The sequence below is a fragment of the Lepidothrix coronata genome, unplaced genomic scaffold (genome assembly GCF_001604755.1).
Source record: "Lepidothrix coronata isolate B3197 unplaced genomic scaffold, Lepidothrix_coronata-1.0 Scaffold79, whole genome shotgun sequence".
Classification (NCBI taxonomy): domain Eukaryota; kingdom Metazoa; phylum Chordata; class Aves; order Passeriformes; family Pipridae; genus Lepidothrix; species Lepidothrix coronata.
The window spans coordinates 610,667-635,540 of NW_016690259.1; the positions used below are offsets into that span (position 1 = coordinate 610,667).

General features: G+C 44.7%; 1 protein-coding gene and 1 long non-coding RNA gene across 3 annotated transcripts in view; both read left to right on the forward strand.

Annotated features, from left to right (window-relative positions):
- Positions 1-11: 11 nt before the first annotated feature.
- LOC108499838 lies at positions 12-1,999 on the forward strand. Its single transcript, XR_001875662.1, has 3 exons — positions 12-203; positions 353-658; positions 1,888-1,999. It is a non-coding gene; the product is annotated as an uncharacterized LOC108499838 (long non-coding RNA).
- Positions 2,000-18,111: 16,112 nt separating this feature from the next.
- Positions 18,112-24,874, forward strand: part of WDFY3 (WD repeat and FYVE domain containing 3) — a 166,946-nt gene continuing 160,183 nt past the window's right edge. The window contains exon 1 of one of the 2 annotated variants that reach the window (XM_017820126.1): positions 18,112-18,292. The gene's annotated coding sequence lies outside the window, so the exon portion shown is untranslated. Of the gene's footprint in view, positions 18,293-18,779; positions 18,854-24,874 lie in introns of those variants that run through there. The other variant, XM_017820127.1, reaches the window with a different exon arrangement.

The window sequence follows — 24,874 nt, forward strand, 5'->3', positions numbered from 1 at the left end:
GCGAGCCCCCTGGCTGTGGGGGGATTGAAGGAGCCCTGGGCTGCCCAGTGCCAGGAGAGCAGCTCCTGCAGGAGGCAGCATCTCCCCTGGGTGCTTTGGCATGTCTGTGGCACAGAATGTCAAAGACAGACATGGAGAATCTTTTGGAGAACAACAAGTCCAAGACCTGCAAGGGGCTGGTGAGCCTGGAGAAGAGTTGCAAGGTGTGAGATGGGGCAGGAAGGAGAGGCCTGTGGGATGAGGTCACATGGAGGTGCCTTGGGGCAAGGGCAGGGCTTGCTGGCACTGGGGGGTCACTGTGCCAAGGCAGCTGTCTCAGTCTCATGCCTCCTTCTCCTCTTCCTTCCCACAGGTGGGCCACAGGCAGCAAGATGCAGCACCTCGGGACAGCCAACCCAAGGCCTCATCCCTCCATGGGGACAGGATACCACTCATTCCCTGCTCACAGGGCTTGCAGGATGCTGGGAGGCAGCCTCCACAGGGGCTAGAAAGGAGAGGCCGGGCTCGCCCCAGGCGCAGGGCTCCACGGAGGAATGCCTTCCTGCAGTGGCAGCAGGGCACCCTGGAGGAGAACTTGTCCAGCAGGGATGTGAGGAGCGGCTTGCAGCCCTGACATGGTCTCAGCTGGTCTCAGCTGCTTAATGACACAGACGGTCAGGTGAGGGCTAAGGACAGGATGGGATGGCATGGGACAGGATGGGAGGAGGGAATGAGCCTCCCTCTGCCTTGGACCAACCACTGCACCACACCACTGCTGTGCCATCACCTCCTGCAGCCCTGTCTGTTACGACCTGGGTGAGAATAACCCAGGTTCTTGCTAATAGATCTCTTGGGGATGATTAGAGTGAAATGACACTGAATGATCCATGTTTGTAAATATATATATATATATATATATATATATATAGGGATTATTTTAGAAGAATTTGGTTGCAATGGAAATCAGATATGTAGATATTTTGGTTATTATTATCCATAGTAATATAGCAATATGAAAGCATAAAAATATTACTCAAGAAAATGTATAAAGGAAAAGAAAGAAAGAGAGAAAGACAGAGAGAGAGAAAAGAGTTCACGGTCACCACCTATGTTTCTGTGATGAGCCTTGATTGTTGAAATTTAGTTGTCCGGTGGTTGTAGTGATGGTTGCAGTCTGGATCCATTGGATAGTGGGGGAAGAAGCCCTCGAAACACAATACCTTTAGGTTCAGGAGGGAAGGCCCTGGCATCTCCCCTACAGGGGAGTTCACACTGTCTCTTTCATCAGACTTTGGATCTGTTGCAACACTTTTTGGGTCATGGTGGAAGGCCTCAGGAATAGGTCTGGGAGGCACTTGGGGGTCTTTGATGGTTTATGACCCCTGCTAAGCTGCCTCTCATGTTGTCAGCGCAGCTGAGCCAGTAAAACTCCATCAGGCCTTCCTCAGGGGCAGGGGGAGAGTTTTACAACTGAGCAGAGGATAATTGCCACTAGACACAGCACCATCTTGTCTTTGCAGTGTTTGAGCCTCCCCCTGCCCACCAAAATCAGCCAGAGCTGATTTTCAACATGGCTGTTGAGAATGGCTTTCTTAGTAGATACATTCTTATCCCCACAGGCTTGTGTACTTCCCTTTAGATCTGAGATATCTGGACAATAGTACCACCTTTGTCTTATCTCAAGTTCCCTTTAGGTGGCTTAACTCACAGACCAGTTCCCCTCAGAAGACACATTTGGGGAGGGTGGGCTTTGGTGGTCGAAGATGAGCAATTTCTCTTTGCATAGTTTGCTACAGTGGACAAAATTCCTTTGGTGATTTTAACAATGTTTAAGCCATTAACTGTAACATTTCAGTCTCTCACGCCACCCCATGGCTTAAGCATTTTAACAAAGTGTTTCTTTCCCAGGAACGCTTCCTCAGTTTACAGGTTGCCCACGAAGATGATGAAGATTGATAGAAAGAAAAGACAAGAACAGGAGAAGCAATAAAATGAGTGATCATATAGTGCATAATGACTATCCCAATCATTAAAAATGCAAATCTAGTTGCAATTATTAACCCAATTCTCATTTGTTACTGTTCCCATCCCATGGATCAGAGTCTTCTTTAATGGGTAGTGGGTGTGAGGGATTCCATAATACTGTCTCTGTTGAATGTGGGCCCAAAATGTTTTGACATTAGCCATAGAATCACATATTGGATCCTGACTGGGCCACAGGTAGCAACATGCAGCACCTCAGGAGAGCCTGGGCCAGGCCTCATCCCTCCATGGGGACAGGCTGCCACTGCTCCCTGGCCAACAGAGCTTGCAGGGCACCAGGAGCTACCCAACCATTGTGCCAAACAAGATGGAGCCTCCGCAGGGGCTGGAGAGGAGTGGCCAGACCCTCCCCAAGCTCCCCTCTGTGGAGCAAAGATGGCCTGCCATGGCAGCAGGATAGCCTGGAGGGGAAGGAGCTCCCACAGCAGGAGGGCAAGGAGCAGCTTGATTTCTTGACACAGTCTTGGTGGCTTCATGACATACCCGGGCAGGCGCATGCCAAGGACAGTATAGGATGGCATGGGATGGGATAGAATGGAACGGGACAGAGGGATGAGCCTCCCTCTCTTGGGGCCAGCCACTGCACTGCACTGCTGCATCCTATGGGTAAAAGGCACATCTGGTCATACACCAGCATGTGGCCTAGGATGAACTGAAAATTTTGAGGCCAGAAGAGTATCTGGAGTATCTTAAGTGCTTTTGTTGCCATCTGCTTAATGTCTGTATCAGACACAGGACACTCAGGTGAGGCCTTTGTCAGATTGAATGCATCCCGTTTCATCATTTACCTTTTCCTCTCTAACTGTTGCTCTCCCTTTTTAGTCTCAGTCTGTAAGACTCAAACAGGATCAGGCTAAATAACAAGTGTTTATCACCTGCAAACAGGCTGACTTTGCGGACCCCGGTTTTTCTTTCGCTCCCACTGAACTTGTTTTTTCCCTCTTTTGAACAAAGCAGACCACATGGTCCAAAGAGGCATATTCCACTTTTTCCACAAGCATTTCACCAGGCACCTACACCAAGTAGCAGGACCTAAAACTTCTCCTGGTCGGGCCGCGGTACCACTAGGGGTCCCCGCTGCCCGCGCATCCCGCCGCATCCCGCCGCATCCCACTGTCCCGCCCAGCGAACCAGGATGTGCTGCGGGAGGACGGGCCTGGCGGTTTCCCAGCGGCGGGCGGAGAGAGGGATCGGTCCCTGCGTCTGCAGGGGACACAAACGCGGCGGGGACTGCCGCACCGGGCACGGTGCAACAGGGTTGGGAGACACCCCAGCGAGGAAAAGGAGCCGCGCTAAAGCTGGGCAAGTGCCCCTGTACCTGGCATTAGTGAGGACACACCTAGAATCCTGTGTTCAGTTTGGGGTCCTCACTACAAGAAAGATATTGAGGTCCTGGAGCGTGTCCAGAGAAGGGCAAAGGAGCTGGGGAAGGGACTGGAGCACAAGTCTGATGATGAGTGGCTGAGGGAGCTGGGGGTGTTTAGCCTGGAGAAAAGTAGGCTCAGGGAAGATTTTATTGCCCTCTACAACTACCTGAAAGGAGGCTGTGAGGTGGGGGCCAGTCTCTTCCCAAGTGTCAAGCAACAGGATGAGTTACACCAGGGAAGATATGGAGTGGATATTAGGAAACTTTCTTTGCCAAAAGGGTTGTCAAGCACTGTATCAGGCTGCCCAGGGAAGTGGTTGAGTCACCATCCCTGGAGGTATTTAAAAGACACGTGGATGTGGCATTTAGAAACATGGTTTAGAAGTGGATGTGGCAGTGCTGGGTTGGACTCGATCTTAAAGGTCTTTTCCAACCTAAATGGTTCTATGAAATGAGCCCTGATGGGACATCACTCAGCAAAGTGAATGGAGGTGAGGGGAAGCTTTTTCTTCAGCTTGCAGTATCCTCAGCTTTTCTAAAGCCAGATGTACTTTCAAAAGCAGCGTGTAAATTTGACCTTAGCCTGCTCTGTTGTAAACTGACAAATTATACTCATTATGCAACCAAAGTAATTTCACATTGCAAAAATACATGTTTACAAACACTTCCTATCCAAAAGGAAACAGAAGGCATAGCTACAAAAGAAGTTGTTAAAAATGTTTGTAGGTGACATGGACATGGTGGTTTGCCAATGACACCAAACTGTGTGGTGTGGTGAACACACTGGAGAGACAGGATGCCATCCCAAGGGACCTTGACAGACTGGAGAGGTGGCCCCAGGCAAAACTCATGAAGTTCCACAAGGCCAAGTGCAATTGCACCTGGCCAGGGGCAATCCCAAGCACAAATAGGGGCTTTGTGGAGAATGGACTGGGAGCAGCTCTGAGGAGAAGACTTGGGGTGTTGGTGGGTGAGAAGCTTGATATGAACCAGCAGTGTGTGCTGGAAGCCCAGAAAGTCAAATGTGCTCTGGGCTGCATCAAAAGCAGCGTGGTCAGCAGGTTGAGGGAGGTGATTCTGCCCCTCTGCTCTAGTGAGACCCTACCTAGAGTACTATGTCTGGCTTTGGGGCCCCCAACATGAGAAGGATGTGGATCTGTTGGAGGGAGTCCAGAGGAGGTCACAAGGATGATCAGAAGGCTGGAGCACCTCTCCTATGAAAACAGGCTGAGGAAGCTGGGGTTGTTCAGTCTGGAGAAGAGACAGCTTTGAGGAGACTTTCTAGCAGCCTTGCAGCACCCAAAAGGCTACAGGAGAGATTGAGAGGGACTTTTTACAAGGGCATATGGTGATAGGAAAGGGGGAATGGCTTTAAACTTTCCATGCCTGGAAGTGTTCAAGACCAGGTTGGATGGGGCTTTGCGCAACCTGGCCTAGGGAGAGTTCCCTGCCCATGGCAAGGGGGTTGTAACGAGATGGTCATTAAGGCCCCGTCCAAACCAAGCCATACTAATAATTCTAGCAGCTCTCAAGGTCAAGAATGTCCCTGAGTGGGGATACAAGTATCCACTCTATCAACTAAAAAACCAAATGATCTTTGCTAATCTAACAAATTAGTGTAAGACTTGGTAGATAACCATACTTCTGCTAGGGTGGCATTGAAAACAGTGCTAGTATATAGACATTGGTGTATTTGACCTCACTTTAAACCAAGGACAAAGTCCTCTGAAGCTTTGGCTAGAAGACAAGATAGTATTTGCCTTGTACGTTCTCCTCAATAATTTGTCAGTGTTGGGGTTATCATGTTTATTCATCTGGTATGCAGAAAATGTAGTGCCACCCTTTTTGAACAGAGGCTGTGAGACAGAAAAAAACGGTTGTAGATTTCTGCTGATTTTAAGCTTTTTTCTGTGAAGACCCATGTACAGCAGGACAAAAGAATGGCCTCTCTGCTGTGGGTGGCATCATCTCTAGCCACCAGATCACAAAGTGTAAGTCTGTAAGAAAAAGCTTTAAATTATTTTTATTTATTTACAATCTGTAGAAACTCACATACCACAAAAGGTCAGAAGAAAACATTCGTCAGAGTCCGACAAGGGCCCTTTGTACACTCCATGGCTCCTTTTTAATTTGTGCAGAGATTTAGCATGTCTTTAACACAATGAGGGTTTATTCACAGTGGCTTGGTAACATTAACTACGAACAAATTCTTCTAGTTCATGGTTGTTTGGTTTGGTTTTGTGGCCAGAGCATCCCTATACTCACAGTATATGAAAAAGGTCCCAATCACCTGGTAACTTGAATGTTCCTAGGCTAAAAACTTTGAAAACTTGTTGTAAAACAGACTCAATTGAGAGCAATTTTGTCCAGTCTCTTCCACTCCTGCCACTTCCCTGTTTGAAGGGCTCATTTAAAAACAAACAAAAAGGAACACTGCCTAAGAAACATGGGGGTTTTCTTAACTTCCTCACCTGGAAGTTATTGGTCTGTGCTGTAAGACACAAATTGCTTCCACTTTACACACTTAATCCTATGCTTGAAAACTTGCACAGGTGGGCATTTATGCTCAGTCATTTTTGTTTTCAAGCCATTGCCAGACAAAGACATTTGGAAGGTGAGAACTCTGAAAAATCTCCCTGGAAGAATTTTAAGAGATAGGAAAACAAGCAATGTCACTAAGCAATGATTTTTTTTAAACAATGTAGTCCTTCAGTGCTAGAATTTAAGGCAGGCAAACCGCCACGAGGGTGCAGTGGTAAGGCAGGCTTTGCTTTAAGCGGCAGAAAGCTTTAATTCGCTGCTCCTGCTCGGAGGGGTCAGATGATGATCTTTACATCGGCACACCAAAGGAAATAATTTAAACATAATTAACTTGAGCTAACACTGAAACTCTTGGGAACATGATGGTGTTCAATGCAAGGGGAATTTTAACTTACTCTTTATCACGGATGCAGTATTACTGTTTGAATTAAGACAAGTCTTAATTAAACTTGACCTAAGTGAGAATACAGATGGGTGAATAATTTAATGTTTGCTCAGACTTTTAGAGTGGAGAAGGACTAAACTATTGTTTTACTGAAGATTAGTATAGTAACTTTTTTTTTAATAAGTGGTGTGCAACTTCTACATTGCTTAAGCCTGGTTCTCACATTCTTGTTTCAGTAATTGCTTTTTGGGAAAATGTATTCTAAATCAACCCGATCAGCATTAAGCTTTGTTTTCTACCTACCCATTTTATACTTGTGTGCCTTTTTAGATAGGCTGTAAAGACAGATGTCTGTTGGGTTTCTTTAAATTATTTTTATTTATAAACAAACACACAAAACACTAAAGCAAAAATCCCTACAGCAAGACTTTTGAGAGACCAGCTGAGGAGAAACTTGGAAATCAAGTACATTCCCACGGATTCTAAGACACTGACAGCTGAATGCAGTATTTTGAAAAACAATACTTTTGCCTCAGACTAAAAAATTAGAATATATTCTGATAATTCAAATGAAACCTGTCTCCTTTGGACTGAATAAAAGGGCCAAGGTAGATGCTATACCTCCTCCCTATGTCTTTAGAGAACAGCCCTTCATTTCACAAAACCAGACTAGTTTTTTTGAACACTGATCACTGATTTGTCAAGTACAATAAGGAGGAAGTTTGGTTGTGCATCCTCCCCCAGAAGAAGCTTCTTGCATCTTTAGAGCAGATACCAATTCCCTCCTGTCTGCAACCTGCAGCCCTCCTGCTTGGATCCGCTTGTTCAGCTGTGAAACACACATTGTGCCAGGCATCTCCTCTGCAAGGCATTGTAAAAAAACCTCAAAGCAGAGCCAGAAGCTTGAAAATGCCTTTATTTTTTTTAATTCCTTTTTTTTTTTAGGGTGTTAGGTGCTGGAGGTGCGATTCTCAGGTTCCAGCCACCCTGAAGGCAAGCCTATAGTCCTTGGCACTGAGAATGCACAGTGCACCCACCGGGTGGTCCCACAGCACCGCGAGCTCCTGATCCAACATCCACCCAGTTAAGAGAGTGCAGTATAATGCCTAAATTAGCTGTATTCACAGATAAAATTCCCCAAACCTAAGGGAAAGATGATACTTTCCCAGAATTAGCTATTTAAAACACCAAGTGAGTTTCTAACTTATGACTTGTCTAGGTGCAACAACTTGAAAATCAAGTCATCTATTGAGGTGTCACATCTTTTTCACAATAGCATGCAAATGTCTCCTGCAATGTTGGGGCAGGCCATCTTTCTGAACTGTCCACTTCTGCTTCTCACCTGCTTAATGAGGGGAAAAAAAAAAGCAAAACCAAAACCGAAAAAACCAAAACTCAAAACCAAACATACAGACACACATCAAAAGCCTTTTCCGTATTTTGGAGAGGGAATGATAGAAGAAGCAGATGACGGGTTTTCTATATGGATTGGGATGACCCAAAATTAAAGCAGTTGTGCAAAATAGCCAACTCAGAGACCTCTTCCCCTGCTTGATGCTGCTCACATGCACCAGAGTGCTGTGTCTGGCCCCCCGGGAAGGAGTGCACTGCATTTCCTGACTGAAGCTGGCCAGCCCAGTTGGACCTGCTCAAGCACACAAATGATACTCTTCAGGCCACCTCCATTTTTTTTCCTCAACTTATAAAACATTCCCATCCCCCAAAAGCTCTATTCCCTTCCTGGCACCTAGCTCTTCCAAGCAGCTCCAATCCACCTTCAAAAATCCCCTATGCAGCCTGTTAGACGCAATTCCTCTTGCTCTGAATTACTGCTTCCATGCAGAAAGAAACATATGCTGGCATGTGTGTGCAGCAACAGGGCACTGCCACCCCTATAGCACCTGCAGAAAGGCATTTAGGGAAAGCTTCTCTAGGTGTGGGGGGTGTGAGTGTCTGCTGCTGCCGGGGGCAGGGCAGCCTCAGCTCTGAAAATCCTGATGGGGCACCATAGACTGACAAAAGGCAGAAAAGCAGGGCGTGACCCTAAATCCGAAACCAATCAGCTTTGTGCAATTAAGGCAAGGTGAGTTTAACCTTCTGGCTGGTGGTGAGAAGGTGCTGGGATGCTGCCGAGGCTGGAGATGGTGTTTTGGTGAGCTGGGGCTACAACGTGGCCACGTTGCATTGCCCTGGAAACAGTGAGAAAGCCCTGCTCTGGAGGCTGCTTTACAAACGGCTGCTAGTGGCAATAGGACATCTGGAAACCACGTGAAAGCTGCAGATGGTGGAAATGTGGTACGTGGGAAGCATATGAATTGCTCAGTAAGCCTCTAGGAACAGTGATGGAAACTCCTACATGGTAGAGATCTTCCTTGGGTGTCTCAGGAAGGATTTTATCATCGCAGTGCAAGATAGAGCTTACACTCATGCAAAAAATATCAATGTTATTTCTGGATAGAGAGGTTGAGTCACCTTTCAATTTTAGGAAATCTGATGGGCAGTTTGTGCGACAGAGAAATAGGAACAGAATGGCAATCACAGGTCACGTAATACAATCCCCTACAGCAGATACAAGTATATCATCAAGTCCTGATGACAAAGCAATATCACCTTGAATTTAGAAACCATGAAAAATGGCCACAGAAATGTGATTCCTTTCTCAGAGTACTAGGAGGCACATGAGCCAACATAATTTGAGTTTTTTGGTTTTTAACTTGTCTTCACCCAGTCTTTAGACAGTCATGGAGGAAAAGACAAATCACATAACTTAAATTTATATTGATTTTCTTCCCAATTAATATTTCTTGTTTAAGACTGCATATAAAGGTTAAGGTCCCCTAAATTATTCCAATACTATGAGTCTACCGCAAATTCTGTCGTTAGCATGAATTCTGCTGCGAACTCAGGATGTTCTCTGCTTTAATCCTGGCATTCATTTAAATTTGCTTCATTTTTCCTTTGCAGTCATTGTGCTAGTAGAATCTGGACTGAAGACCACTTCCATGGGAGTCTTATCCTCAAACTTGTAATAGGTATGTTTGAGAACCAGCTGTGATTCTCAGGTAAGAAGAATGAGAAGACAAGCATCCATAACTGGTGAGTCTGTATCACAGAGGCTGAAGGCCTCTCCTGCAGGCCTTATCTCCTGCAGGCCTTATCTCTGACTGAAGGCGAGTTCATTTTGGTAATAGTTCAATATTGTGTCACAAATCATAGAAACTATTAGATCAGGGACTTCCTTAGGAGGGATAACTTTGCATGGCCAAAAGATTGGCACCTCTTGAAGTTGCTGAAGGGAATCACTGCAATGACTGTTTCTGCAAACATTGCCTTGTACCTCTTTGGCTTTAACAAGAAAAGCTAAGCAGAGCAGTAGTCTTCTCCTAAAAATGTGGTTTGTGGCTTTCCTCCAAAAAAGAAAGAAAAATCTCCTTTCTTGATTTCTCATTAGGTAACATGGGGAAGGAACAGCTGAAGTGTGGTCTGCACGAGTCCATCTCTGTAATATTTAGAAGCAATTGAATATGACGTTCTTTATATTCCTGATAGATATCACTCCTGTACCTTGATTTACTTCCTGTAGCCTCTGCTGGAAAATATAATGCTTCAGACATACTAGTGGATGTTCCCACTAACCAGCTAAGAGAGGTTATTCAAGCTCTATTGGCCACTTCCCAGAACACAGATTTTGCAGGAACTGCCGTCTCTTTTCTCAGTTGTGACAGTCAGCATTTTCTGATGATGACTCGACAAGAGTATATCCCTGTGCCTTTCTGATCAGTGCCTGAATGAGGAAATAAAAGCTAGTTGCAGGGTTTGCAGTTTATCTCTTCAGAGGGCACAAGAGGAAATGATGAGGAGAGAAAGCTAATCTGTTGAGGGGAAAGATTTCCACTCCAAATGAAGGAACACTCTCAGGAAGAGCTTGTGGGAAGGGACTTTTTTCCAAGAGCCTTCACTGGATGTTTTGAGAGAGCAGGGTGGTTCATGCAGAGACAGCAAGTGTGCAATAATACTTAGGACTGTCTTCTGTCAGAGGCCCATCAAATTCCGGAGGGCCCTGCCCTTGGTTTCCTACTGCTGACAAGGTACAAAACTGTTGTGTGTTTTGAGGAAGAAAGGATCACGTGATGGAGGGGAATAGATAAGAGAATTAAAATGGATATGTAAGTTAGTATTTGTACTTTTTGGTTAGCTGATTTAAGGGGGGGGAAAAAGTAAGCTTAAAATCATGCAGGGAAACTGCTGCCTTTCAAACCCAAGTCTTCACATGTTCACACATGTTATCCATCAGCAATAAAATTAATCCACATGTTTGCTATTGTTGGGGTGAATGTACAACTTGCAAGGCAGTGTTCAACCCTGTCCTGTGTGTGAACAACCTGTATGTATGGCTGGCGTGAACTTCAGAAGCGGATTACATCAAGCTGCAACCTCTTCTTCTGCCTCAGGAGGTAAAGTTACAGAATCTGCAGCTGGGGATTTGGTTCATTTTCAGAAGCTACATTTTATATTTGATAGCGGTAACTGGTTGTTGAGAGAAGAACCCATTCTTTTAGGCAGTATTTAAGCATGAAAAATTTAAATAAAAAGCATAAGAAAGCTGATGCCCAAGTACCAAGCTGGTGGTAGGTTTGCCATGGGACATTCATACATGGCTTCTTCCAGAACTGGTTAAACATTCATTTTCCCTATCAAAAGAAGAAACTTTTTTGCTAAAGCTGGTTGGCTAAAGCGATGAAACCATAAAAAAGCCAAGAGTCACTTCTTTCCTGTTGTGACTCAAGGCAAAGTGTCATTTTTACATGCTTAAAGTAGCACATGTTAATAATATTCAGATGGACAATGTTGCTCACAGGTAATTATCTGTACCCATCTGCATAATTCAAGGAAAAGCTTAAATCTTTCTCTTAAGTCTGCAATCTACGTTTTGCAATGCATGAGGTGCACTGAGCAAGGACTGTAGACCAATTGCTAGAATATTCTGAGAAACCAATTGGGTTTGTAAGGAAATAGCATGGTATCGTGGTAACATGGGCCCAGAGACTAACACATCTAGTGCTTTCAAAGGCACTGGGTAAGTGATTATAGATAGCATGAACTGTGTGTTGTTATCCTCAAGACCATGCAAACACACCAAGGCTGTAGCTTGTCTCTACTACGATTCACTTCTCTGGACACTGGATGTTATCCTTATCTTAAGGTGGATTTTTCCAGTGGAGATGTGGACCCTGTATGCTGGATTAATACAAGCCTTCTGACAAGACACAGGCTCTTTCCAGTTATGTTTCTCCTGGCTTATTCAGAAGTACTCCTTAGCCACCTAGCATTCTACTACAGAAAACTCTTATCATCTCCTTTGGGAATAGTCAAAAGTTTGGCTAAAAAGAAATCTCTCTGAATCACCTGGCTGACATGATACAGTTGGAGATGGAGGATGCACCAAAAATGCTTTTCTGTGTGAAGTGAAATGAAATTCCCTTCCCAAACTGTAACTTGAAGGGAGATTGATGATGGAAGTTGCCATTAACAAGGCTGCCACAGGCATTGAGAAATTTTTTTTGTTGTTTCTTGAAACTAGTTTTATATGACATGGCTAATAATATTAGAAAGGCTTCAAGTTGCTTGATTTATTCATGGGCAAGGGACTGTCAAAGAAATTACTCCTCTACCGTAAGCTATGTACACATCTAAAAGCGTCAGACTCCCTCTGTGTACCCACAAGCAATTCTAATGCTGTTGAAGAGAAAGGAATTCCAAGTTCTTCCAGTGCAACATTAGTCATGTGAGGATCTAGCTCCATTTTGAATGAAAACATAGGGGGTTTAGGAACAAATGTGTATAAAGTGACTGTAAAATACATTAAGGCTAGGAACTAAATGGAAGAAGTATGGCACCATGGAAAGAGCAAGTTTCTGGAATAGCCTTTCTGAAGTGACATCAAGTTTCATACACTCATGCAGTAACTCTTCCTTTTTTTCAGAGAATGTTAGCAATTTAGTAAAAAGGTTAACCTGGCTTATTATTTTCAAAGGGCATGGTAAATAATAATAACCAGTAAGAAATAATAAATATTTTTAACTAACGTGTTCCTTGATAATTACCTGTCTACTCTTTGACAGCTGGAATAAAAGCAGTCCCCTCATGACTTAGGAAATGAGGGTGCTCTCAATTTATTTCCTCTCACAATTTTCTGTACTTAACAAAGTCTGTGCCATGACAGCCTCAGGTTGTCTGCAGGTATGCATAACAAAAACCTGTGGTGGCAAAGACTTTGTCTGGCTGCATCAGTCACTCATTGGAAGAGAGGAAGCTAGCAGTGAATTTGCATCTTGATAAATCAAATACTAAGGCTGAACTGGGAAAGTACATGTTAAGGCAGTTACAACAAAGCCCTTTTAGTTATAACTTTACAAATCTCTTTTCTTTGCTGGCAAACATGTTCCTTCTCTTTGCTCTGCAAAGTTTTACAATAAATCCTTTGGAAGGCTGTCTGGTCCCTGGATTACTCCATGACTTTGAAGCTGTTCTTGGATTAGAGTATCTTCCTGGGAAATCGATGGTGCTGTGGGAGTTAGTTTATCTGCAAGAGTGGATTTCATGCCTGAGGTTTTGTGACCATTTTGTTACAAAAATGATGTGTCTAAAAATAAATAAGGTACATAACCCACTTTACTCAGTTTTCTTCCAGTGGGAAGCTGACCTGCGGCCCTCAGATTTTCCATTGGTCAAGGGATAAACAAATTTAAGTTCCCAGAAAGAGCTATCTTTATTACTGGTACATCTAAAATAGAGCGATGTATGGGTTTTTATTTGATCAGTCATTTCAACCTCTCCAAGCTACCATTATGGCTTTCTGTGAAAGCCTGTAAAAATAAAAATATCTTAGACGAAAATAACACTCCCTCATTCTAACACTGTGGAGTGTCTCAGTACATATTTGGCACATCCTCTGAGGCTGTATCAACAACAATCCAAAATAGGCTGATGTAAAAGGCAAATCATAAAAATAAGTGGTGTTTGGTGTCTGGTCCTGTATCCTCTGAGGCTTCTGACATGCACTAAGTATAATCTACAATGTTCACAGGATAAAATAGTGGGCATTAGAGGTTGTGCAGTGATGGTCAAGGTCAAATCCAGTTCTGCAAAAGAAATGCATTGAATTCTTGTTCTGTTAAACTTTTTCACAAAACCTGATGGCAAAGAGCAGCTTCTTCATTCTCTTTCAGATGTATTTTACAGACTTCCAAGTTTCTTCTGCTACACAGTAGTAAAATAAGTACATATGGGATTTGTGACAGGAGAGCATTTTGCAATCTCTTGGTTTGAATATGCATAACTTCATCAAAATAAATAAGGTGCATGCTATTCTCATACATAAGTGACTTTGTTTAAAACCATCTTTCCTAAAATTGCCTTAAAGACTACATTAATACAGATATTCCTCTTCCGGGCAAACCACCATAAAATGCACTTTTTCAGCCTGTTCGTTTTGAGACTCAACATAAGCATTCGCAGGCTAGTTTTTTACATGCCATGTGGAACGGTAACACCTCTGAACAAGAAAAAGATAACTGGAGGTCTGTAGGACTGGACCAGCAGCACTGACACCACTGCAAGTGAAGCAAACCATCAACATAATCCCTTTTTTTTTTTTTTTTTTCTCCAGAGGCACCAGATGGCAGCATTTTTCCCTCACTCTGAGTGTGATCTCATCCTCTCGGATTCACTCCTGGGATCATCAGGCTTTGAGGCTGCGTAAGCCACCATGACCTCAACTGAACTGCACCTTCTCTGTTGCCACCTGCTCCTTTTCCCTACTTTCATTGGATGTGCAGAATCACATTCCAGTCGCCTGAACACAATCCAGGCACTTGAAATCTAGGTTGCCTTTTGCCTGTGCAGGTCCAAGAGTCCATAAGAATCATTAGCATACAGGCACGTAAAAATTTAAACCCAGTGAATATGGCTCTGACTTCTAAATTTTCAATATCCTCTAAATATTAAGTAGCATGCAGTTTATTTGCCATTCTTTTTCATTTCCCATGCACACACATGCACAATGTAATACTTGTTTGCAAGCAAGTTTGGCATGTGTCCTTTTCTATCAATGCTTTATTCTTTGAATCTTCTAATAATATTTCATTGTATGCAAGTTATGTAGGATGAGTAACCTTTGTAGCAAGAACTATAGAGGTTTTTTTTGAGAACTGCAAGCTATGGTTTCTTTTACAGTTACAGAGGTGGCCTAAAGGTTTGTGGGCTGGGAATTCTATTGTCACACTCTCCCCTGTCCCGCTTCTTCCCCTAATCCTCATGTTCTTGCTTTCAACGCTGTTTTATCAGTGGTTTTTCCACAGAAAAAAAACCCAACCACATATTATGTCCAGCTGTAACAAACTACTCATAAATTATCCACCTTTGAACTCCGATTCTGAAGCACTGGGATGCAAATGTTTATTTATTTGAGCTGTGTGACTAACATCGACAGACAGCAGAAGAAAGACTGTTTATCCAAAGTGGGGCTGGATTCCTGGGCCCCAGAGGGTGAAGGAGGAGTAGCCCTGGCTGCTGCTTTCTTTGTTACTCCATCAGGTTGCTGGTGTTTCTGCTGTGGTGACTGTTTTAATGCTTTACAAATGCTATGAGCTCAGCAGTAGACTATTTGGGAATTGTTTAATTTACTAACTTCTGACAAACAGGCCATTATTTTTCTGAAGAACATATGTGACAAGGGAATTTAGTTTTTTTTAATTTTCCAAATTTCAGCCAAATTCAACATGATTGTCACAGGACAGGAGCACTAGACCCTTCAGTGCTCCACCCTTCCTGTTATTTAATGCCAAAAATTATCTATCAACAAGGAAGAAGGATAGAGGGAAGAGCACTTCTCAAAGGAAGTCAAAAGAATCTTGTATGATGAAAATGTTAGGCTGTGCAAATTTGGAAAATGGTGTTATTTTCTTCTGTTGAGAAAATTTTAATGAAAAAAATGGCTAAAATTCTTCCAATTTTATTTCACTTCCTTGTAGCAATTTCTTTCTAGTTCTGGATTTGCCTGTACTTTGGTACTAGGTAATATATACAGGACAGATGTAACTTCACTGCCCAAGATGTGTGAAATAAATGCAATGGAAGTACGTGAGTATCTCACCTGAAAGCTGTGCGGCATTACACCACTGAAAGACAATTGTGTGGGTTTCACTTTGCCTTCTAATAAAGGAGGCAAAGAAATTTAAATATATCTCCACGGCTTTTAATGAATGATGCAATCCCTTGTGCACAGTTGCTTTGGAAAGTGGAAGAAAGATTAATTGTAAACACTTTCTTTTGTCTAACTATAGCACTGTAATTACTATCCTGCATCTCTTCTGAGAAAGACGAGCAGGTACCTGTGATGAGCTTTGCAAGAGGAGAGATGTTGAGGACGTAAAAGGAGTGTTTGGTGTCACTCAGTATGGAATGTTACAGCTTGCCATTATTTCTTTTGGAGCAGTGACAACTGACCGAAAGATGGGAACTATAAATAGGAATGCAATGAACATTAGCTGCACAAGAAGAAAGCAATATAAGCTGGCACACAGCAAAACGTGTATCTGGCACACAGCTGTCTGTGCAACTCCACTCCCACTGCCATCCTGGGGGATTTTTCTGATTTTCCACTACCAATAACGAATTAGGAACAGCACTATCTCTGTTAGCTTTGGTTCCTACTCAGTAGAGCTGGCTAAGATAGGTCTTGTTAATCGTTTACATATGAAAGATTCAAGTACCCTTCTACACATAAATTACAGAGAGAAGATTGTTTGTTTTGTGAAGTGTAACTGCCATGTACCATTCACAGACTGCATCTTGCACAGTAAGTGAAATAACTGTTGGAACAAGCTGATGAAATCAATGCTTCCCTTTGCTGCAGTCCAGAATGAAAATAGACCAGATAGGGCCAAATTCCACCTAGTAGAGTGCATTGTGTTCTTGCCACTAGACTGGCATGGCTTACACATTACAGAGAATGCACCTGTAAAAATTCAATGCATGTTAGCTCTGAATGGGCTGAGACACAGACTTTGGCTGTTTTGTAGCAGAAATATACTCTCCACTGACTCTGAGCTTAGCATTCAATCCAGGGGCAAATTATTTCAGTCTGGTATGTCACTCATACTTTTCCTTCTGTGTATATGTTACTCCATGATGCATACAAAACATGGTGAGTGCCCTCAAAAAGGCATGCCCTGAAAGCAAATCTGTAGTTTCATGTTTTGACCATCCTCACTTTCCCTTCCTGTTCTTGTAACATTTCTCATATGGCCTTAGCCATAGAACACCATTTTTTTTTTCCATAGCAGACAGTGACAATTACTTGTATTAGCATGTGATGGGGAAGAGGAGGCTGCAAAGGGAGGTTGGGAAGAAGCTGTTAAAATGCTCTGTGTCCAAAAGGCAGGCAAAAGTAGGCATTTCATTAGGAGGGACAAAACAAGATACACATGGCATAAAATTTAAGGTTTTTTCCAGGGAAATGAGAATACCAACTGTCTAAGAGCTTCTGCCACTGATCATATTACAGTGGCTGTGGTAGGACTATGGCTGACATACTGCACATGATTTCTCCCTCGGTGCATATTCTTCGCTGATAATCCTGCACAGGAAAATATACAGGGTCAGTCATCCCCATTCGAATCAAGCTATAGCCTGTTCTCCTGAGTTGGGCTGGATGTTGCTCCGGCTAATACAGTGAATTTAGGATGTCTGAAAACACCTTTAACAAGAAAACGTGGCATTGTATAGTGTAGGCAAGGAAGATATACACTTGTTCTTGCTTATTTTGTTTTGTCAGTTGGGAGAAGTAGGCTTTGTTTGTTTGGAATTACACTTTTGTCTTCAGTGAGTGCTCCTTAGCAGCTGAATTAGAGTTAGCCTCACTCAAGACAATTTGTAAGTCTTAAGTAGAGAGTTTTCACCACCTGAATGGGACCGGGATGATTTCCACTGCCAGCTGAACAGCAGTACATCAGCCATTAAAAACATTGGGTGGATTTACATGTTTGATGCTAACGGCCAGAAAAGGAAGAATGGATAAATGGTGTTTACTCCATTTGTCCTCAAGCACAACAGAGTACACAGCTTTGTTTAACAAACCCCTGTAGCAGAGGCAAGAGGCAATAGTCCTGCTTCCTGGTGCTTGTGATAATTTGCCAGTGAAACACAGAGGTCTCGGATGGTTTGTGCGTTGTTTATTGCAGCTTTTACCCCCGCAGCCAGATTCTCCCAAATGCTATTTTGTTTTTTTCAATGAAGACTTCAGAAAGGATTTTGTAAATGAAAAAATACCCTCAAAAAACCTGCTAGGGGGTGAATGGCTGTTAGCAGCTGCTTTCTTGAAGGAGGCAAGTTTATAAGTGACTAGAAAAAGGCAGAAGGGTATCTGGTCACACACGTGTGGACACAGCTTTGTACTGTTCCTCGGGACTATCCAAGTGGATGAAGCTTGCCTTGGGGTTGCAATGACTCCCTGTGCTGTGTGCCCAGCACCTGGCTGAACTGTTGCTTTGCTCTGCTGACAAAAAGGAGTCCTTTGGCCGTTGGGAATTCAACTGAACTTCTGGATTAAGTAGGAAAAAGGTAATTTCTGTGTTTAAACATCTAGATTCTATGGATGAGACTGGTCGGCCAGCACAGATGGTCGACACTAGGGATATCCAGTGGATTTTCCCTAGATGTACGCCTGACTAAAAGCGAACGGAAAGCACCTAAACACCAACCCGAGGGTGGCTTATTTGCTCCGGCATTGACCTGCATTCCCTTCACCATTCCACATCCAGGCTCCTGCCCGGGACGGCTTCTCCCGGCGTATCAGCTGCTCGGGCCTGTGTTGCCGGGGATGGCGGTGGGACAGAGGGGAGAGGACACCGGCGGTCAGCGCTAGAGGAGCGGGATTCCTGTCAACGAGGGGAAGCCAAACCCACCACTCTGGAAAGGTGAGATAATTGTAAAAAGGCCCAGAACTAAGAAGGCGACCCCAGGCCTGCCAGGACGAACCGCCTCTCCCCTGGCGGCCTCGCCGGGCCGCGGGAACAACCGCAGCCAGCCGGGAGCAGGAGGAGGAGAGGGAGGAGGAGGAGGAGCAGAGGGAGGAGGCAGCGCTGGCAGCCGGGCGGGGAGGGGGCACTCGGCGCCGAGGAGGAGGAGGAGGACTAAGATGGCCACCAGCCGCCGCGGGGAGCGGCCCCGCTCCCTCCGCGGCCCCCTCGGCCCGGCCCGGCCTTGATGGGGCCGGGACGACCCCGGCGTCCGGACGGTGCAGCAGCGGCGGCGGCGGCGCCTCCCGCCGGAGCCCGCCCGGGGGGAGCCGCCCTCCCAGCCCGGCCCGCACCGCCCGGCCGCGGCCGCCGCGCCGCGTAACCCCCGCCGAGCCCAGCCGAGCCCTGCCCGCGGGAAGGAGCGGAGAGAGAGGGAGCAGAGGAGAGCGAGGAGGAGCCGCCCGCCGCCCCCTCGCCGGGCCGGGCACAGCGGCACGGCCGGGGACCCGCCGCCCCACGGTGAGTGCCCGCCGGCCCTGCTCGCCGCCCCCCGGGCCCCAGCGCTTTGTTGCGCCGCCGGCGGGCCCGGGCAGCCCCGGCAGCCCCGGCGCCCCCCGCGGGCCCGGCCCGGGCGCAGGCCCCGCTCCCCGGGGATGCCGGGCCGGGCGGGAGGAGGGGGCGGCGGCGCAGGTGCCGGGGGCGGCGGAGCATTGTCACTGCGCGGGCACCCCACCTCCGGCTCTAGCGCCGGGGCTGTGCCGGGGCCGCAGCCGGGGGGGCCCGCGGGAAGCCCGGGGGTCGCGGCGGAGCCCCGCGGGCGCTGGGCCGCCCCGGCCGCCTTTGTTGTGGCTGGGGCGGGCGGTTCTCCCGCGGGAGCCTCGGCGGGGAGCGGGAGGGGCCCGGCGGCCCCGGCCCTGACAGGGCCGGCGGGGAATGCGGGGGGGGGTCGCCCTTCGCCCCGGGCCGGCGCGGGCACCGAGCGGCTCCCGGGCCGGGGGTCGGGTCGGGTTTTCCCCCCTTCGTTTTATTTTTATTTTTGACGTACGGGGTTATTTTGGCGGCAGTCTCGAGCTGCCGACCCCGCGGTGCGGCGGGGACATTGAAGTTGTAGCACCCGACAGGTTTGTCCCCGGCGCGTCCCCGGGGACAGGGATGTTGTGGCTCCCAGAGGGTTCGGGACACGGTGCGGGGGGATTTGCGGAGGTGCCGAGGTACCTGCTGCATCTCTGCAGCGTGGGTTTTTGCCCTGCAGTTGTGGGAGGTGATACACGTACATGGAGGGGTTTTCATAGAGACCAGTCAGTGGTGCTGGGTGCTGAGAATCCAGCGCGATGTTCACCTTGAAAGATTAGGACCATAATTTCTAGCTGTGTTTATGTTGCCTGCGTAGGGAAAGACTTACGGAAGAGATAGTGCATAGGACTAGATGTTGTTATTTTGACCTGCGGTTTTAATGAATAATTTCTTAGCTAACTAGGGTAACTCACGCGGTTTCAGTGTAGACCTGTGAGTCCTGGCCTTACTTTAATGATTGAATTTAGGTTTCTTGGCAGTTCAGGTTTGTGACAAGGTCTGTGTGTGTCCATGTATTGCGTGTTGTAGCAAACATGAGTTATTTTTCTGCACCAGAGCTGTGTTTCTCCCTGATGCCTGTGCTTGCCCCTGTGCCCAGTTATGGCTGTACAGCTGTAGGATGTTTCTGAGCTCACAGACTCCTATGGATTCAGTCAGGCTCTGCAGAGAGCCAGCTTGATTGCATCCTTGGCACATTTGGTGACAAGCTAGCAGTATGTTGAAGTAGGCTATGTGAACAGACTGTACAGTTTGCATGAACTGGTGCTTCTGCAGTGTTTCCCTCAGTCTGTGCAGTCTTGGTAAACTTGCAGCCTTTGCAAATAGGAAACTGCCCTGCTGTGGGAACTGGGCAGTTGCAGTAAGGCAGCCAAATCCCTTTCTGTGCTTTTAGGTTAAAGGCAGGCGTGTTTATGGTGCAGGACTTACTGGGTGCTGGAAACACATGTCTGTGTTAATGTAGCATTGTGCCTTTGCTCCAAGTGCTGGTAATCTAACTTTGGCTGCGTGTTTGGAGTATGAGTGGGTATCTCCTCATTATGTGGTGTGGGTGTGTTGAGCTCAGTTGGAGCCAGCTCTGGAATTCTTAACACTGTTGATAGCAAGGTGTTTTGGGTAGAAGAAGCCCTCAAATATCAGTGGTGGTAGACCAGAGGTCAGTGAATAGTATTCTTCAGTTTGGTATGTGTTTGCTAGGAACTGATGTGTTTGCTCTTCCAATTTGCAGGGCAGTTTTTAGGCTGCTAGACTAGGAATAAAAAATGTAATATGTTTTGGGTTATATGGTCATATTGCATCTCTTAGCCAGCTGATTATCTAATTGAAGCAAGTTAAGCACAGTGCTGCTGTGATTTTTAATATCTTCAGCACCCATTTAAAATTGTATTATAACATTTCTATGTCAGGGTTTAAGTAAGGGCTGGTGTATCTGGTCAACTGTTTATTTACAGTTCAGTGCATCAGTATCTGCTGCTTGCTAGTAGTGATAAAACATAGTACTATGGGAAAGGAACTTTTATTTCTTTCCTTCAAAACAGAAAGGTGCTAAATAACAAAATAATTATAATTCTTAGTATTTTTGATGTGGAAATAACAGTCTTAGATCAGAAGGCTGTATTATCTTGTTGCATCTTGCTGCATGAGTTGTCCAAGGAGGTAAGCCAACAGCCATCTGTGGGTATGGAAACCTTGGTGTTTAGCTCTGGTTTACTGGAGCCAGACTGCCAGAAGTATGCAAGGCAAGCAGGTCTTCAGGATGTATATATGTTTGTTGCTGTTAGAGGAATTCAGCAACGCATTTCCCACCCACCAGCCTTACATTAACTATTTCATAGTTTTCTGCAGGCGTTCCGTGAGATTTTTTTAGCATACAGAAAACTTCTGTGGTGCTTTATGTGCGGGGTATGGGGGTGAGTGTGGGCAGATATTCTGCTTGCCCTTTGAAATGCTCAGGACTGTCATGAGATTGTTTGGAAACTTTGGTGTTGGAACACGGGGTTTCACTTCCCAAATGTTTGTAACTGTTCTGTGGCATTGGGTTCTGGGGATTCACTTGGGTTTTTGAAGATGTGCTAAGCTGAAGAATGTAAAGAAAAGCCAGTAATTTCCTCTCTGTTGAGTAAATTGCCAAAGGACAAATCTGCTCATGTTAATTAGCAGTTTAGTTCATCTTTGTAGGTGATTTTTAAGTTCCTATTGCAAAATAGTGGAAATAGTGTTTCAGCAGTGGCCTTTGACTTGCAGGACTTCCTGCTATGAGGAAGTCTTGTGTCATTTGTCCAAAATAAACAGATTTTTGAGAGGGCAGATAAAGTATGCTGTGAGAAACCATACATCTAACTCACAATTTACCCCCTGGTGCTTGCTTGTTTTTCTGATAATTAGAACCACGGAAGTCTATTCATATGGTATGTTACTAGAGTGAAACTTGTGTTTGGCAATGGGAAATAGAATTTTTTGTTGGTCCATAGTACAATTTTTGGATAAGTGTGTAGGGGGAAAACAAATTATTTCTTCATGGCTTTAATACAGAAGCTATTAACTTCACTGGTTTCCTTCATGATTCTTTTTTGGTGATAGTGTTGCTAATTGCAGTAGTACGCTATTTAAAATGTCCAAGTTGTGACAAATACTCAATACTATTAGTATCTTTGAGGTATTTGTAATGCTGATTGTTTTAAATACTTTTTTGTTACTTACCTGTCCTGAGTGACCAACAGCTTGAGTTATAACCGTAAGCCTCCAGTGAAGGCTGAGGTGTGCTGATGTAAGGTTGTCACATCCTCTGGAACAGCTCACTTTAACTTTGTCATTTGGTTTATAGTTTTCATCTTGTAATAAACAGTTTCACTCTTGTGTAGCTCCTGTCATCTTTACATCCTGCTGCTGGGCTGTTCACACCTTGTCCAGGCTGCATAGGAGAGGACAGGACATAATTACTTAAGGCCCCTGGGCACATTGGTTTTAACCAGCTGCCCCACAGACAGTATAGAAAGTGTTGCTGAATTCCTATTTGTGCTCTCCTTGCCAAAGCTGCTGATATTGTGTACAAAATTCTGCTGGTGGCTTGTAACATTTTAACTGAAGTCATTGGTGCTGACATGAGAGCAGCTCCTTGGCTCAGGTGAGAGCACTGCAAGCTTGGCTCAGGTGAGAGCACTGAGTATGCATTATTGGTGATCCACCCTTGAGAGCATCTGTTTGGCAAGCAACCCATGTTTGGTGATGCAGTAGTGCAAGGTTTTTGCTTGTTGGTCACATCCCCTGTTCTTCTGTGATATTACAGGTAAGTGTGTGCAGCCACCTTCCTTTTTCTTTTTTGACAGAGGAAATGACACAGGACTTACAGACTCTCTGTGTTTGGGTCACCTGTCAGATGATGGGGATGATTATTTAAGCAAAGTTTAAATAATTAAGTGAAGATCTGTAGCACAGTTCTTGAATATCTCACTCAGTCTTTTTGCTGTTACTGTATCAGAGCTTAACAGGTGAAGAAGGAATGGGAAATACTGTGTAAAACTCTTGGGTTAGTGTTGTGTAGCATTTCGTGACTCAGTGGCTTGTTTAAACCCTCTCTGTTGATTTGATACTCACAAAAGGAGTTTTTGGAGGGATGGTGCTAATTTGATTGTGATACATATGCCTATAAAAGCGTTCAAATATGTAACTGTAAGGATTGAGGGAACTTGTCTTTTCTGCTTGGTCCTTAAGGAAGCTGAATGGTATAGGGGAATTCTTGGTTATTCCCTATGCCCCTTACCCAGCTCAACATATCTCCTTTTTCATGAGAGTTAGTCAGAACGTAGCAGATTTGTTGCTCAGCTGAAATAGGGTTTTGCTCACATACTGGATGCCTTTTTCTTCCTCTCTCTCTCTCTAAAAGTTGGTACAAACAGGGACTTGGTGGCTGCTGTGAGGACTTGATAGTAACATCTTGGTGAAGAGGCCATGGCTTTGGTCTCAGGTGCTGGTGTCACTGCTGGGGGAACTGCCTTACACCTGCTTGGAGCTCTTGGCTGGTACCGAGGCTTTTGAAACAGGTGCGAAGGGCAACTTCGTCCCGTTGAAAGAAGGAAGAGTAGGTCTTGTTCCTATTCTATTTGCTTTGCTCTAAATGTGCAGGAGATTTTTTTTTTATTTCTTTCCCTTAAGTCTTTTGTGAGTGGAGATGACCTACATCCTTTATTTTTTCCCCATGAACAGCTCTGGGGCAAAATTTTCTGATTTTTGTTCTGTGTGGAAATGCGCAATTGCCATAATTTTTGACAATTGTGCTGATGTTTTTGAACAGCAGGGAATATTTTTGTCTTTTTTATGGAGGTTTTTCTTTTTTCTCTCCCTACCTGTTGAGCAAAGCTGTGATTGTGGAAGTAAAACTGTCTGTATTGAGATTTAGGAGGAAAAAAAAAAATTTGCACTTTCTTTGGAATTGGATTATTCCAGTGAGAGCTACATGTCATCTATTGGGATGTTTCTCTTTTGAGGGAGAATGGTTTTGATTGCTTTGCTGGTTTTGGTATTTCATCACTATCTGGTGATGGATTTCAGCCTGCCTTAAGCATGTGACTTCTAATGCTTCTGTCATACCACAGAATAGGAACAGATTTGCGGAACTTACTGCAGCACATGTAAAAAAATAGCTTCTGAAATTGCAAAAGCGATGGAAGAGTGTTGTGCTAGGAAGGAGGGAATTGTGTGGGAGAAATAAACAATAAGGGGTGTTGAATGGTAGGAGGGCAGATAGCTTCACATTTCTGTGCAAATATTAAGAAATGCCAGAGGAAGATAAGATGGATGCATCTGAATTACAGCAGTTAGATATACATTAATAGAATGTTTAGTTCTTATATCTTCACAAATATTATTATTTCCATGTCATGCATTTTTGTTACAATACAACAAGGAAAAAGCTTCGATCAGGTTGGCTAACTGAGTATATAGACAATAATGAATTTGAAAACACATGGAAGAAGTGGATTTTCCAGTTGGCTTATTTCATCCCTTTCTTTCTTACTCTAGAGAAATTTTATGTTACACTGAAAGCATGTAAGAGGTAAACTCCTACTTTTTCAGGTTGAGTGGATATTCATCAGTTACATGGGTAATTTAAGCTTCTTATTCCAGCTCTAAGACACCTACCTTAGAGAAGTCAGACCCTTTGAACTATAAAGCTGGTCTCTCTATTGAATCATCCATTTTCTTACTAGTAGCCATGCCAGTTCTGATTCTGAATGCGCATTTGAGGCCTTGTAGGGAAGAGTTTCAGAGTACAGGGGGAGTTACCAAAATTGATCCTTAATTGAAAGCAGCTATGTCAATAAGCAGTTGTAAAAAAAAAAAAAAGCAAAACCTTCAGAGCTGACAGTTTGGTGTGGTGAGATAGACACGTGGCTAGAAAGGGAAGATACTCCCACATGTTCCTTAGGAGTTTTTTTAGGGTCCTTCATTTTTGGAGTGGTATGTCTTCAC